The following is a 16,545-nucleotide window of genomic DNA, read 5'->3' on the forward strand; positions in this document are numbered from 1 at the left end:
GCAGCATGGTCTGCATCAGGTAAGTGCACCTTAAAACACTTGAACACATGTCTAGCTTTATGAGCCTGGCGCCTAAGGCGCCAGGACAGGGGTCCAACATGAGCCTGGCGCCTAAGGCGCCAGGACTGTGTCCAAAGGGCCCCAGCTTGGGCCCGCTGGCACTTCCCTGGGGGAAATGATGCCTGCCTCTGGGGTTGCTGGGTCGGACCTGGCTCCTTGGAGGTAGGCATCATGACACGCTGTTAATCTTGCAAATACTTACCCTGTAGAGACTAATAGAACTGTTGATATAGTTAACGTGTTCTGAAATGCCTGTGTACTGATGTAAAAAATAGACGTGTAACCCTTTAGTCATTTTACATTGCACAAATCTCTTCGTTTTCAATACAATTTGCAGCTTGCGAGAAAACTATAATTGTGGGCATATCCAAGGCCACCTCCCCTCCCTTCCCATTGAAGCCTGCCAGAGAAAGCAAAGGCCCGAGCTACACCGCCTCACCTCCCCCAATTCGGCTGGAGCCGCTTCAGGCATTCACGATTCCCCCGCAGCTAACATGGCCACAAACAGCCACCTGAATTATTTACAGCCCAGAAGCAAAATCCGGCCATAACCAGAGACCAGAGGTGCCCCCTCATAGGTCCCACGACCCACCAGGTCACCCCAAATTAATGACGCTTGTAAAAGAAGACACCTAATATTGCACCAACATTGTGTAAAAGCATCCATCATGACTTCTAACGAGACCCAAAGCTCGGACAGCTTACCCCGTGCCCTGAGACCCAACCCCATGGCCTATGATACCTAGTCAACAGGATAACAGCAACCCTGTATTGATGTATCGCCACAGTACCCCACCAAATGCGCATTCCTCCTGTGTTGTATTAACCTGTAGAATAACCTATTGTAGGATTTACAGGGCAACTAACATTGCAGCATTGAATGAATGGGGTGTGCCTGGCCCTTAGGGCAGAAAGCCAAGAAAGACGTCCATCAATGATATTGACCACGCCTGACCGGACAGCGCCTCCCGAATGAGCCCAGCTGACCTGCCCACCCCACGTTGGCACCCGGCAGTGTCCACCAACCACGGAGCGACGCATCACAGCTGCACATATAGTTAGTCGACGCCACCCAATCCCCATGTACATGTGCCCCCTATAGTGTGTAGGTGCCTATGACACTTTTTGTAAATATAAACGCCTGTCTTTGCGATTGTCAGACAGAGCTCTCTTGGAGTTTGCAGAGTTCTTTGCATGCCCTATTTTGACTTAGATAAGGCTTCCCTTAAGCTCACCCGCACTTGGTCCTAGCTTTATTCCCATTTGTGGGAGAGTCCATTCTTGCCTCTCATTGCGGGGAGGGTCGTGCTATCTGGGGACACTCGCCTTCAAAGCCTTGCACTGTCTCTAGGACCCATGGGTCCCCGGTAATCTCTTGACACCTGTGTAGACCCGTAGCTAGCCTACCGCCTATAGCTGGTATAAGAGCATGTGCGCTTACCATGGAAGGGCGTGCGTGTGCGCTCACCTGTAGTGGTGAATGCAGATCTGCTTGCGCCTCTCTATCCTCTGCCCCTACCTCTCCCCCATGTGGGGAAGGAGGGATGGAGTCTACTTACCTCCTGGGTCTGTCGGGATCATCTGTGGTAAGGCCTCTTTTTGCCTCCATGGCTGGCCGAGTGGTCTTGTACTCTGCCAGTCTGCCCAAAAACCTTCGGGCGAAGACCCTCTTGAGAAAAGCCTGTGTCTTACGCAGGGCGGTAAATGTGCAGATGCATTTGGTCATATACTTGATGAAGGTATTCGTATCTAGGTGTGCCCATTTGAATTGCTAAAGCTGAACTTAGGTGTGCCCGGCTTATGCCTCTGAATTAGCCCAAACGATTGGTCATTAAGCCCCAGCTGATTCTGTACCCACTCCATCTATCTTAGCCTAGTCTAACTCAGCACCATATTTGTGTTTATCGCCCAACGACCATCTATATTATCAGATGACTGTTTATCGACTAGCTATTCAGCCCCAGCTGCCAAATTTCGAATCTAGGTTGCAGCATATTTGAGCTGTATTAACTACCTAGTATCAGTAAGCCCACGCTAAAGCTGCCCATTACCACAACAGAATGCAGGCACTGCTAACTTTAACTATGTTCCCCTTCTGCATTATACCATCTGCCACCCCCTGTACTAGTGGACACTACATTAAGTTTGATGAAGGGTTAGGTAGACTGAGATGTCCCCGCCACCACCCTATCCCTTGCCCTACACCCTTCCTTCCCTCACTACCCCCGCTCCCCACACTAACCACAACCAAACTACATCTAGCCTCTACTATGTGCACTACACATGATAAGTCGCCCTTTGTCCCTAGAGCCCCTACCGCCTCCCCTCCTGACATCGTTAAGCGCAACGAAAGACTAACCAGCAGACTACCACCCAGTAGGCACTCTGCACCAGAATATTCCCATAAGATCTTACGCGTAGTTCGGCCAGAACCCACTGACAATCGCAGGCGCCAAAGGAAAAGGTGTACTGCCCCACTAAACAACTTAAGGGACATTAGCCCCAGTCCACCCACAAAGGACCTACAACTACAGCCCACCAAGGGAGCATTACTGAATATCAGGTCATTGGTAGCACATGCAACTGAGATTGCCGACATGATTGTGGACAACCTTGACTTCCTTGTTATGACAGAAACCTGGCTGCATGAGGCAGCAGGCCCTTCTATTGCCCTTGCCGTCCCAGATAATTACTCCATTCTCCGTGCAGACAGACCCACGGCTCGTGGAGGAGGAATAGCCATTATCTTTAAAGACACTCTCAACATAAGATTATCCACCCCCACGCCATTGGCATCATGTGAACTCCTCTCAGTTAAGTTCCAAACCTCTCCTAACAGCACTATCACACTACATATCATTTATAGGCCTCCAGGGCCTCCTGGGTCTTTTGAAGAAGATATCACAGCCCTAGCAGCCGACACCACCAAACCCACGACACAAAATATCATCTTAGGAGATTTCAACCTCGGTTTCAAGGACACAAGTGACACTCACGCCATCTCTCTGGCCTCTGCACTACTAGAACAAGGCTATACCGAAATTAGCACCGAACCCACTCACGAAAAAGGTAGGATACTTGACTGGGTTGTGGTTCTAAATTGCACCATCACCCCACTAGATCCGACTCCACTAGTATGGTCAGACCACCACCTTATCACCTTTGAAATGCATAACAACAACTTGGAAAAGAAAAATCCCATCATTGCTCCCCCCTGCCTCACAAGAAATAAACGTAATATCACAGCAGATGCTTTAGTTCCTTTGGTAGCCCCCCTACTTAATACCCTACCGGATACTAATGATCCCAACACTCTCATTAACATATACAATAAGACCATGGCCAAAGCCATCAATGAGATTGCCCCGCTAAAACTTCGTAAAAGTAAACCCACAGCCCGCCTTAACTCATGGTTCACCCCAGAGCTAAAAATACTCCGAACTGAAAAAAGAAAATGGGAATCACGCTGGAAATCTTCCCCTACACCTGAAAACAAAACTAACCTGCCCACCATCACAGCCACTTACAAAAATAAGATAATCCAGGCCAAAAAAGAAACCTACAATGACCGAATAGCCCAAGCCAGCTCCAGTACTAAAGAATTATTCAACATTCTAAGAGAACTAGAGAACCCCAACCCACCACCAGACACATGCACCAAGGATAAAGCCTGGTGTACCAGCATTCAAAATGCCCTCTCCAATAAAATCAAAGGACTGCAGACCAAAATAGCTGATAAAAGATCCCAGCTAACAGTCACTATACCAGCTCCTACCCCTACCCCTCACATAAACTCAGGTTTCACATTCAAAAATGTCACCATTCCTGAAGTCCACAAAATCATTGCATCACTTAAACCATCTAACTGCAAGGGTGACAGCTGCCCAGCTCAGATTATAAAAGATGCAGCTAGAGACCTTGCCCCATTCATTACTAAACTTGTAAACTCCTCCTTCTCTAATAATGCCGTCCCAAGTAACCTCAAACAGTCCTGGGTTCTACCACTATTAAAAAAACAGAACCTTGACCCGGCTATACCCACTAACTATAGACCAATTACGACAGTCCCCTTTCTATTGAAAATCTTGGACAGAATAGCCTACTTGCAAATACAAGATTATCTTGAAGCTCACAAATTACTCGGCACCCGTCGATCTGGCTTCAGACCTCAGCATGGTACAGAAACCGCACTCGTCGACTTCAAAAGCCAGATCGATGAACTAAAAGACAAAGGAAAGATGGCCATCCTACTCCTACTCGACCTTTCTGCGGCCTTTGATCTGGTGGATCATTCCATACTTTGCAACCACCTATCCTCTGCGGCCCATTTCTCCAGTTCTGCAGTTGCTTGGATCCAATCTTTCCTCGCCAACAGAACCATGCGCGTGTTCTCACCCTCAGCAGCTGCTGACCCCATCCCCATCACCTGCGGAGTCCCACAAGGATCCTGCGTCTCGCCCACTTTGTACAACATTTTTACAAAGCCACTATTTGACAAACTGGACCGTCTGGGTGTCACCTACACAAATTATGCGGATGACACCCAGATACTCCTATCCCTCTCAGGAACCTATGATATAGACGTCGCAAAGATCAACAAAGTCTACATCATCATTCAGGCATGGATGGCCACACATGGCCTCTGCCTGAATGATGATAAAACTGAATTACTCCTAGTCAGATCATCTAACAACCTCCTCAAACTAAGTCCTCACTACACAAATATCGTCATCGATGGGAACAGCATACCCATCCCCAAACATGTAAAAACTTTAGGTTTCTACCTCGATGCCCAGTCTAACCTAACTAAGCAGATTAACATGACCTCATCGGCCACAGCCTACACCGGCAGGTTGATCAGAGCCTGTAGACCTCTACTATCCCCCACTAGCTTCCTTACTCTGGCGAGAGCGCTCATACAATCCAAATTGGATTACTGCAACAGTCTTTATCTAGGAGCGAACAAAACCATCCTAAATAAACTACAGATCTTGCAAAATAACGCGCTTAGAGCCGCGCTGAATATTCCCAAAAGAGAGCATATATCAGAAACTAGAAAGCACCACAGGTGGCTCTCTATACAGGACAAAATTGCCCTAACAACTATCTGCCTCCCTCACAAAGCGCTTAACCACCAAGCCCCCCCGCTACCTCACTGATAGGTTCACATGGAAGGTATCCAACAGGTTCACCAGATCCTCCAACATACCATGTCTGGTGGTGCCCAGATACACTCTAAAAAGAGCCGGAGGATCTAGCTTCCCTGTATTAGCCGCCCAACTTTGGAACACTCTCCCTCAGAATATTCAAACCATTCAAACCTTTAGCAATTTCACAAGTCATACTATCACTTGGTTACTAAATAAAACATAAAACAACAGCTTTTTAGTACCACTAACCATTAGGTGCTCGGCATATACTACTGTTATGACCCAATGTAAATTATGTATAATAATTAATATGTATAATGTTTAATATGTATATATGTACCACTGTATAACCAGGTAACTTTACCTGAATGTTCAAACTGTATTCATGCACATAACTGTCTATTCTATACCTGTAACCATTACTTTCCGATAGTGCCCAATTACCTTCGGGTCAGGTGCGCAATATAAATAAAATAAACAAACAAACAAGGTGTCCCTGAACAGGAACCCCTTCGCTGCCGTGACAGCTTTAGATGAGGACAGTTCGGGTCGATTTTCACCAGGCTGAAACTCTGTGATGGCGCAATTCGCATTTCCAACCAAGCAGACGGCCCGCTGGGCCTACCACGCCAGCACTGGCGGGTCTACTTCACTGTTGGTTTCCGTGGCCTCCTCTGCAATTTCTAGGATCTTTGCAAGTGGCCCACAACGAACAGCTTGTCCACAACTATAAATGCCCTTAAGAATGTCTCTAGAGTATTTGGCAATAACGGTCAACATTTGCGAGTCGATTTCCACTGTTTCAGCCACCTTATCTGGCAGAATAGGTCTGGGGAACTCTGCCTTAAGCTTATTCCAAGCCTCCTTCTTTAGCGGCGTCTGCAGATGCTTGCTCAAGTAGGCTGCCACTTTGGCAAGAAGCTCCCATTCGGGGGGCCTCAACTGCACCAGCAATTCCCAGTCAAGTCCGTCATCAGATTTCTGCTTGCGGCTCCTGTTTCTTCTGCGTTTCCTGCTTGGCTTCCCTCTGCTGTGTGAGGAGGTGGAGGAGCTTACAGTAAGCACAGACTCCTCATCACTGGTGTAGCTGGGTGTCTCGCTATACTCGTTGCCCGGTCAGTCTTCCTCTGGGCTGGAGGGTACGCCTCCACATTCCTGGACCAAGCCTGCCAACTCTTGGACTGGGTACACCTCCTGTGTCTGGGTGGTGTACCCAGGGGAGGAGAGGGATCATGGATCTTTTGGCCCTGCAGGTGTCACGTCTACTGGCACAGTCTTTCCCCTTACACTGGCTACTCTTATTGTGGAGCCTGAGCGGTCTAGGTCCCTGACAGAACAAGATCCAGTTGTTAATAAATTCTATTTATTTTTTTTATTTTTTTACAAGGGCCCCATTCCTGCCCTCTGCATAAATTGATCCCTGGCAGGGTGCCTCATTGTGTTAGAGGTCCCTGCTCTGGGAGATTCACTTAGTGCGGCCGCAGCTATGCACTGCCATGCTGATTTGGCTCACTATTTTCCTGCGTCCCTGCCGGGACTATAACACGCAGCGCTTCCGCTCCTACACACATGGCCTATCTCCCTGCACTCTAAGACTATGTTTCAATAAAGCAGAAAAATTACAATCAAACACAAAAACAGATCTTTAAAAGTAGAAAGGTACTTATCTGCTACTTGAGCAGCAAAGAACCAGCAAGTGCTGAGGAGGACCCAAGGCTTATGTGGGTATCCTCCTGCTGATTGGTGGACAGTGTCACGTGGGTTTGCTTCAGGAGAAGTCACTTTTCAACTCCAAACAGATTGACACTATGCAGGAAATTGCAGTTGAATTTTTCTTGGTTGAAACTTTGTTGTACAATTGATGCTCAAGCTGTAAAGTAAAAGAGAAAAGCATAATATGAGCATCCAGGTCTTGACATAGAATCATACTCCTATTCAACCTCTATATGTCCACCGTTCCTGGAATCGTCCGCCTGCACAATATCTTATGCTACAACTATGCCGATGATACCCAAATCATCCTTAAAATCCACAACTCTGACTCCGAGCTCGACCTCGAAGCCTGTCTCCTAGATATTGACCGTTAGAGGACAATAAAACACCTCCTCCTCCTAAACCCCACTAAAACCGAAGTCATGGTGTGTGGCAACACTGCGTTTCTACCTCATCGACTACCTTGGCCTCCTTCCCTGGGCCAACACCCACCCCCCCCGTCACAGTAAAAAGCCTAGGCTGCACTATGGACTCCCGCCTAACCCTCTCCTGACAGATCAACAATGTGTCTAAATCTTGTCACAACCATGTCAAACTTCTCAGACGCATCTTTCCCTACCTCTCTTTCCCGGCCGAACAGATTTGCCGCAGTTATGTCTATTGTAATGTCGAGACTGGACTATGCCAACTCCCTATACCTAGGAGTCCCGGCATACCACCTTAATAAACTCCAAAGAGTGCAAAACGCTGCTGCTAAACTGCTCCTCGGCCTAGGTCCCAGAGATCACACCTCTCCAGCCCTCCGAACACTTCACTGGCTCCCAGTTGGACGAAGAGTCACCTTCAAGACCCTAAGCATCACTCACCGTGCAGTGCACAAGACCGGCCATTATATCTGCAAGATAAGCTAAAACCTTACCTCCCACCCCGCACCCCAAGATCAAGCACTGCCCTCCTTTTAGTGATCCCAACCACTAACTCTTTCAGGATCGGAGGATCCGCTTTCTGAGCCTTAGCCCCGACTCTGTGGAACTCGCTTCCACCACACATTCAACATGCCCAGGACTATATGAAATTCTGCAAAATACTAGAAACGTGGCTCTTTCCATAACACCTCCTCAACCTTAAAGATGCGATTGAACTACCAACAACCCAATGAGTAAATACACATTGGGACTCCCAACCATGTCATCAATGAATACGCCCACTGATCTGGCTATAGACAACTGTATCCTTGAACACAGAATAATGATCTCCTCAGTCCATAACCCCTCCATCTCCCATGAGGCCGCTGTCTGCCCCTTTGAGCCCGCGTGTCACTGTGTACACCTGCCCTCCTGTTTCCGTGATATTGCTACGTATTCCTCTATATCGCTCGCTGACTAGCCCCCGTGATGTCGCTGCATGCCCCACTAGGCTCGCGTGTCCCTGTGTACCCTGCCTTTTGTTCCCATTGATGTCGCTATGTATCCCTCTGACACCCCAGTCCTGTCGCTATGTATCCCACTGCCGCCCCCGTCCTGTCGCTGTACGCCCAGCCCTCTGTTGCTGTATGCCTCTTTGTGTCCCGTATGTCAGGAATAGAGGATGGGGCAGACAAGGAGTGTTACATTATGCACGATGAAGTGCATTGGAGAGCTGGGGAAGCAAAGGCTACATTTCCCAGCAGCATTAGTAGCCGCCTGTAGTCCTGGGTTGCGTGTGCATTGCCAGCTGTCTCTGATTACTCACAGCTTATTAACCGCCAACAGCGCCAGACATGTGCAGCTTATTTTTGTTTGCTAGGCATTATGCTGTCGGAGGAAGCATGAGTTCGGGGTGCGCCCAGCGCATTGTTATGCTGACGGTTGGAGGACTAGCGTTTCGGCAGGAGGACAGACACGTTGCCGGCTCGCCTTTTTCTGCAGTTCACATTGTCCGGGTAGTCCTGTGGGGCACCCGGACTAAAGATAAGTACGGGAGGGAACTGTGATACTACACTCCTTGACATACAGACTAATGCATTGCCATGGCGGTCTTGGGAGATGGGGTTTATGTCTAGTTGTTGGGTTATAATCACCCTTGATGGAACTTGTGTAATTACGAACGTTCGACTGCAAGGGGCCAGTGCCACAAGTTATTGTTGATTAAGACACAACATTTCCTGGAATCAGGAAGTTGTGTGTGTTAGCAAAACTAGTGCTGTTAACTAGAGTCTGCTACTACATGTGTTTTACGTTCTGTTACATGTCGCTTATGCTTGCCCACGGGGCCATGTGTGTGTCTTATCATGCTGGGAAACTTCCCATTTGTTTGCTTCATCTCGCTTATGGCAAAGTGTTTGTGATGTGTTCATGTTGAATTTCCATATACATGTACTAGGCAGGATTAGGAGGCAGGTTGATTAGGAAATATTTGCATTATGTGTGTATGTGTTCGTTCTACAGGGATCACGTATCTGAATATGTATGACAGAGTTGTGTAGGTCAGGTTTTACCCTGCGTTTCCCCAGTCCTATCCAAACTAGGTATTTCCTTACCCTCTTTTCGGTGTTCCTCATTCCCCCACCCTATCCACAACCTCTCACTAATTCCCCCCCCCCCATTGGCTGCCACGTGGTGTCCTGTGTATATCTATATCAGGTACCTGTGCCAACCACAGTGGAAAGGGTCGATTCATTTGGCTTCTGTGGTTTGGGAGAGAGCGTCAAACTCTCTTCCCTTAAGTGTGATTGTGACACGGTATGTCACTGTCACCCCTGCCCTCCTGCTCCTGTGATGTTGCTTTGTATCCCTCTGTATTGCCCCACCCTCTAGTCCACATGGTGTCGCTGTGTGCCCGTGTGTCACTGTGTACCCTGCATTCTTGTTCCCCATGAGGTCGCTATATATCCCTCTGCCCCGTCCCGTTAATGTAAGCCCAGCCCTATGTAACTGTGTGCCCCTTTGTGCCTGTGTATCGCTGTGAACCCCTGCAACCCTGAATCCAGAACGAAGTGCTTCAGAATTCCATGCAAATAATTCCTCCCACCAATTGCAGCCTCGATCCCTTGTTACTCGGGGAACTAGATGTTTCAATCCCTTGATATGCTTTTCAATGGACCGGGAATCGTCTCCCAAATCAAAACAACACATACCTTCTACTGGTTCGCACCCCAAATTATGCTTTAAAAACAAATAATTTTGTTAACTGCAGGTTGCAAAGGGAGCATCATTAAACCAAGACGACCAGGTGACTAGAAGTCGAAACAGTAAATCTGCATAACATATTATTTGATACATCAACACAAACACTTATCGGTCTTGTATATAAGCGCTGCTCAAAATCAGTTCTCTTTCCATCCTGGTCTAAACTCAGCTGTTGGCATTTTCCAATATAGGATGGATCTCAAGTCATTGGAACAATGTCATGGGTCACTATACGGGTCATATTCCTCCATTTGTGGGTATTATCCGCACAGAACTTACAACACAATATTCATAAACAGAAAAGGAATTTCTGACATTTGAAGGTTCAACCAAGGAATCGTTATGCAGGAGCCTGAATAGATATTTCAAAATCGGGGCAGGCGTTGGAATAGCCACAAGGCATGTGGAAATCAGATTTGCGGAACTGTGCACATCTGCCAAAAAGAAAGATTCAAAACTTGTTGGGCAACATAAACGCCTATGTTCTCAGGTTGTCTGACAAGGGTTGAATAGCTTTGATGTGAAAAGGACGTAGAAATTCCAGAAGGGAGTAGAAGTAAGGCACTATGTTGCTGCCCCTCCATTTCCTCAGTACACCACAATAATCTGCAACAGACACATCATCCGGTGCAAAACTAGTAGCAGATATATCAGTCTTCATCCATATCCCCGAATCCGAGAATGGAGACGTCTGCCACATCCTTCGACATGTCACCGGACCCTCACGAAAGACTCTCCACCATGCCTCACACAGGCACTCAGCATATTCAGGATCTAAAACATCAGAATTCAGAAACAAGATATCAGTGAAGTACATCACTCGCATAAATAATATTGGTCAGCGGGAATATGAGTCCATTTTCTTTTCCCCAGTTCCATTACAAGAACCACTTGATCTTCCCCGGCTGCAATTACATCCGTCGGAACATTTTCAACCCATACTTGGCACCTGGAATCATATCCGACGAGCCAAAACCCTTGTCCCCACGAATAGTTAATACTGTGGATGGCTAATACTGTGGATGGCTCTCCTTTCTTTACCATTGGTAATTTTACAGGTACTAATATCAATTGGACCACTTGATCTTCCTTGTGGATAGGCAACATATTCTCCCCACTGTTGTTGAGAATAACCTTAATCACGCCCTGATAATCTGCATCACAATCCCTCCTAATATTTGTATCCCTTTTAAGGATAATCCAGATGTAGGGGCAATTAATCCCATATGTTCAGACAGAATTTGTACCCAAATTCCTATATCAATCACAACAATTCCCATTGGTTCAATACGAATTTCTTCCCTTGCATGCAAATCCACCCCAGCAGACTCAGGAGTGGCACGGTAAGGAGCTAACGCAACAGGAGATATTTCCCAGTACAACAGAGTTTCCATTGCCCTATTTGGTCTGATTTGTAAGGCTGGCATTAACATGCGTTTCAGTGGAGCTTCACCGTTCCCAATGGGACGGTTATTCAAAGTCTGAACGGCTTCAAGCATATATTCTCGCCATCGTTTCAAGGTATCATCACCTGTTTTGCGTAACTGTGCTTTCAACAATTCATTCATTCTCTCAATTAACCTCGAAGACTCATGGTGATAGGGAACATGAAAGATCCATTCAATTCCTTTTTCCTGACAATAATCCACCTTCCCTTTAAAGTGGGACCCATTGTCACTTTGGATTTGTAGGGGATACTATAATATACAGCCACCTGGTCCAATAATTTAATTGTGTTCAATTGGGTAGCTCTTTTACATAGCAATACGTCCACAATGGTGCACGCATATGAACATCCTCTGCTAATGGGTATGGGACCAATATAATCGATCTGCCAAATATGTCCAGGCAATATGCTGTGAATTATATGTGGATTAGATCTCTGCTTCTGACGTTGACACATTGGACATTGTAGGATAATCGTTTTCACAATTTCTGTTTTTTTAAAACTTTTGTTTATTGGCAGAAAGTTAAGACGGGCACAGCACAGATTACATAGCAATAAGCAAGCAATATAACATCATTCACAGGCAGTACAACGTGAATATATCTGACATCCCAGGTTGGGGACGGTTGACGGCTTGGAGAGCCGCAAAAAGAAAAAAGGAAGGAGAGTCACACTTCACATGGTATGTTGGGCTGTGCTGGTGGGGGGGTAGACCTCCATTCCACTTTGTCTCTATTGTTCAGGTAGCTACAGAATTCTGACCACATGTTTTTGGGGCGTGATGACATTGGTAGGGATCCGATGTATTTTTCTTCACACATTTGTACCCAGGTAAGGGCTTCAGCCACATCATGAGGGTGGGGGGTTATGGCGCTTCCAGCATTGCAATATACATCTTTTGGCAACAATGGCACTTATATTTAAGAATTTTGACATTTTCCTTACATTTTCCCCAACCCATATACCAAACAACAGGGCTAGTGGGTCCAGATCCACCGGGGAACCAATTATTTCGGATCGCGCCTCCGCCACGGCCACCCAAAACGTGTTTAGCGCAGCGCAGGACCAGAACATGTGTATGTGATCTGCTTCGCTGGATTTGCATTTAGGGCATGTGTGAGTCAGGGTGCGTGTAAATTTCGCTACTCTGTACGGTGTGTAATAGAGCCTGTTGAGGAGTTTGAATTGTATGCAGCGGAATCTGGTGCTAAGGGAGACTTTGCGCGTGCGTGCAGACATTTTGCTCCACATTTCATCAGTTATTTCCGTTTCAAGCTCCCTAGCCCATGCTTCTCGTGGTTTGAGAGACGTGTCCACTGTTTTCTCCAGCTGCATTTTGTACAACGTGGATATTATGCCCCTGCCGCCTGCAGAGTTTGCTATATATTGGAGTTCAGGTGAGTCTGGGGGTTCGTCTGGGGGTTCGTCTGGGTACGAGGGCCACATAGCTCGTACCGCTGCTCTAAGCCTGTAGTACTGCAGCACCTCGAGCAGAGAGTTGGAGTGTTCTGGTCACCATGTTTGAGGGGTAACAAACGTACCATCGGGGAAGAGGTCAGTTACGGCTCGATAGCCCAGATTTTCCCAGTGTCACAAGAGGTGTTGGTCGTGTGTGGGGGAGGAGTCCGGGAAATTGCCATATGGGAAGCCACATAGTATGGGTGTTGCTCTTGCTCGGGCCGCAGGATGCTATTCCAAGCCCTGATCGTGGTGGCCACCGGGTCGGCATGGGCGTCTGTTTGAAATGTGCGGTGCAGTAATAAGGTCATGATGTTGGTCCCACCCCCAGCCAGTTTCTCAAGTTTTACATGCGGGGGCGGATTCTGGAACGTGTACCAATGGATGGCGGGTTGGGCCTGTGCCGCGTTCCAGCACAGATGGAGGTCTGGGGCTGTGAGCCCTCCTTTATCATAGGGTAAAGTCATGTGTTGCCACTTCTTGTGGACCGAACCAGAGTGCCAGAGAAATTGGGCGCACTCCGAGTGGAGCCTCATTGCTTCTCGCGCCAGACTGGTACGTTAGCGAAGATGTAAAGGAGCTTGGGGACCACTATCATCTTTATTAGGGAGAGTCTGCCCGCAAGGGATAGCGGTAGATTGCGCCATTTGGAGAACTTGGACACGTCGAGCTGTGCCATAGCCTCGTAGTTGTCCGCTAGCAAGGAAGATTTGGTTAGCGACACCTGCACCCCGAGATACCTGATACCAGGGTTCTACCCGGTCTGTCTCCCTCCTCATATTTACGGGCAGCAACTGGGTGAGCATAATATTGCACTTCACTCAAGGCATGCGACTCAAACTGTTCCAGTTCTGTTCTGATCTTAGCTAGGGTTACTGGGGTCGGTGTGGAGAGGTACTCCTGTTCTAGGGCTTTAAGCTTGATTTCAGAGTTGTTTAGGGCTTGCCTTATAGATTTCAGGACTCCAGCTTCCCTAGAGATGCACATCCCTCTGATGTAAACCCTAAATGCCTCCCATCTGATTCCTTCTGGTGTGTCAGACGCTCTGTTATTTTCAAAGAATGTGGTTATGTCCGCTAGGATCTGAGCTTTAAAGCCAATGTCAGATAGGGCGGCAGATTTAAAGCGCCAGGTGGGTCTTGGCGACATTGTGTTGCCAAGTTGGATCTGTAGGAGCACAGGGGAGTGGTCAGATAGCATGCGTGCGAGGATCCTGACATCTAAAACCCTACCCACATGGTTACCAGACAAGAGGAACAGATCTATTCTTGAGGAACTGTCATGTACCGTTGAATAGAAAGTGTAGTCCCTTTCATGGGGATGGAGTGTTCTCCATATATCATGTAGATTCAGAGAGTCCATGTGTATGAGGAGTTGTTTGGCCGCTCGAGTTGTGGCTCTGCAAGTAGTCGTTGTTCTGTCTAGGGCATTATCAAGTATCAAATTCATGCCCCCCCATATGATGGGGGATGTCTAGATATCTCATAAGAATGGCGGTCACTTCATCAATAAACTCGGGGGAGTCAGTGTTGGGCGTGTACGAGTTGACCAGCAAGCATTCTTCGTGAGCCAAAGTGCAGTGAAGAATCACATATCTGCCTTCTGTGTCGATGTGGGATGTGTGGAGTATGAAGTTTACCGACTTGTGGATGAGGGTCAGAACTCCCCTAGCTTGGGTGGAGTATTGGGTTTAGTATCTGTTGAGGCCCCAGGCCTGTGCTACATTTGATCATAAGTGTTTCAGAGCGTGTGTCTCCTGCAATAGGAGGACCTTGACCCCGTGTCTTTGTGCATAAGCCGTGATCCTACGAGACTTTGTGAAATTCGTCAGCCCCCGAACATTCCATGTCATCATTTTGATCGCCATATAGATAACTTACGGGACATCCCTAGCAAAGGATCTGTCTCTGACAAACGCCATGTGTGCTGCAATGGCATAAGAGTGCCTCCCTTTAGAACCGGTCCCAACTTTCCTGCCATTTTGTATATAACATACCCCAACTTCTTCACCCCCCTCCCTCACCGCCCTGCACAAACTAGCTGTGTGTAGATACCCACCCTTAAAGTAAACAACTTCGTGCCATCCCCAACTCGGCAGCGCCTGAGAAATTGCCCAACCGGGGCTAAAACACAAACATTTAGACTCAGAGGGTATTGCATTTGACTCTCCGGAAAACCTAGAAAAAAGGATCTCCTCCAGTTTAGAAAATGTTGCTCAAATCCTTGCACCTATAAAGATGAAAACGACTAAAACTGAAACTAAACATAATCTATGGTTTACCTCTGAGCTTCAGTCGTTGAAATCACTCGCTACCAAATCATATTATTTGTGGAAGAAGCATAGTACCCCACTGCTTCTCAACAAATACAAAGCCTCCATCTCGACTTACAAAAAAGCTATTACTAAAGCTAAATCCTGCTTTTTTAATGACAGAATACAAAATGCCCAGCATAATACCATAGAGCTTTTTTGCATCCTGAAGGAACAAGAAAGGACTAACCATACCATCCCAGATAGATCATCCCGGATGATGTCACTTGGTGCAACGTTATGCAACAAGCCATGCATAAACAATTAGATACCATTAAGGTAAATATACTAGAGAAAAGTAACACATTAAAATGCACTATGATGACTACACCTTCAGAATGGTCCTTTCAGAGAGCATCAATGATTTATATCTTTAATCTCTCCCCCATAACAGAAAAGGCCTTAGAAACTATTATCACCCAACTTAAGCCCACAAGATGTAAAAATGACATGCACACTACTATGATAATTAAGACCTGTGCCCCTTCCCTAATTACTTCCATATGCCAGTTTGTCAATACTTCTATATCTACCGGCACGGTACCTCAGGATCTTAAGAAATCCTGGGTTATGCCAATTTTGAAAAAACCTGGCCTCTCAGTTGACATGCCAAACAATTATCGCCCCATCACCAACACAGCATTCTTGCTTAAGATTCTGGACCGTGTGGCGTACATACAAATTGCTGATCATTTAAAAACATACCCCATCCTTAATGACCATCAGTCGGGATTTCGAGTTGGATATGGCACCGAAACCGCGCTTCTTGAGCTCAAGTCCAAATTGATGGCACGTATGGATAATAAGGAGGCATCTCTACTTATGCTGTTAGATCTCTCCGCGGCTTTCGACCTGGTGGACCATGATATCATAGCCACCAGGTTGTCTGAAGTGGCCAACTTCTCCCCACTAGCTTGCAAATGTGTTTTGTCATTTCTCAACAATCGAGTTAGCAGAGTCTTCCAAGGCAATGCCGAATCTGAGTCTATTGTTACAACCTGTGGTGTTCCTCAGGGTGCCTGCACTTCCCCCTGTTTTTACAATATATTCACGGCTCCTTTGTTTGCAATGCTCGACCATGAGAACATTATATTTACCAACTACGCTTCAAGGGTCCCAGAGACTGGATGAAATTGCCATTAATAAAGTTTTTACTATAATTCTCATGGGAATGAATAAATCTGAAAGAAACAGGCTGCAAATCTGCCAAAATGGGGTTATTAGATCCGTTATGAAACT

The sequence above is a fragment of the Ambystoma mexicanum genome, chromosome 11 (assembly GCF_040938575.1).
Source record: "Ambystoma mexicanum isolate Mex_15411 chromosome 11, UKY_AmexF1_1, whole genome shotgun sequence".
NCBI classification, from domain to species: domain Eukaryota; kingdom Metazoa; phylum Chordata; class Amphibia; order Caudata; family Ambystomatidae; genus Ambystoma; species Ambystoma mexicanum.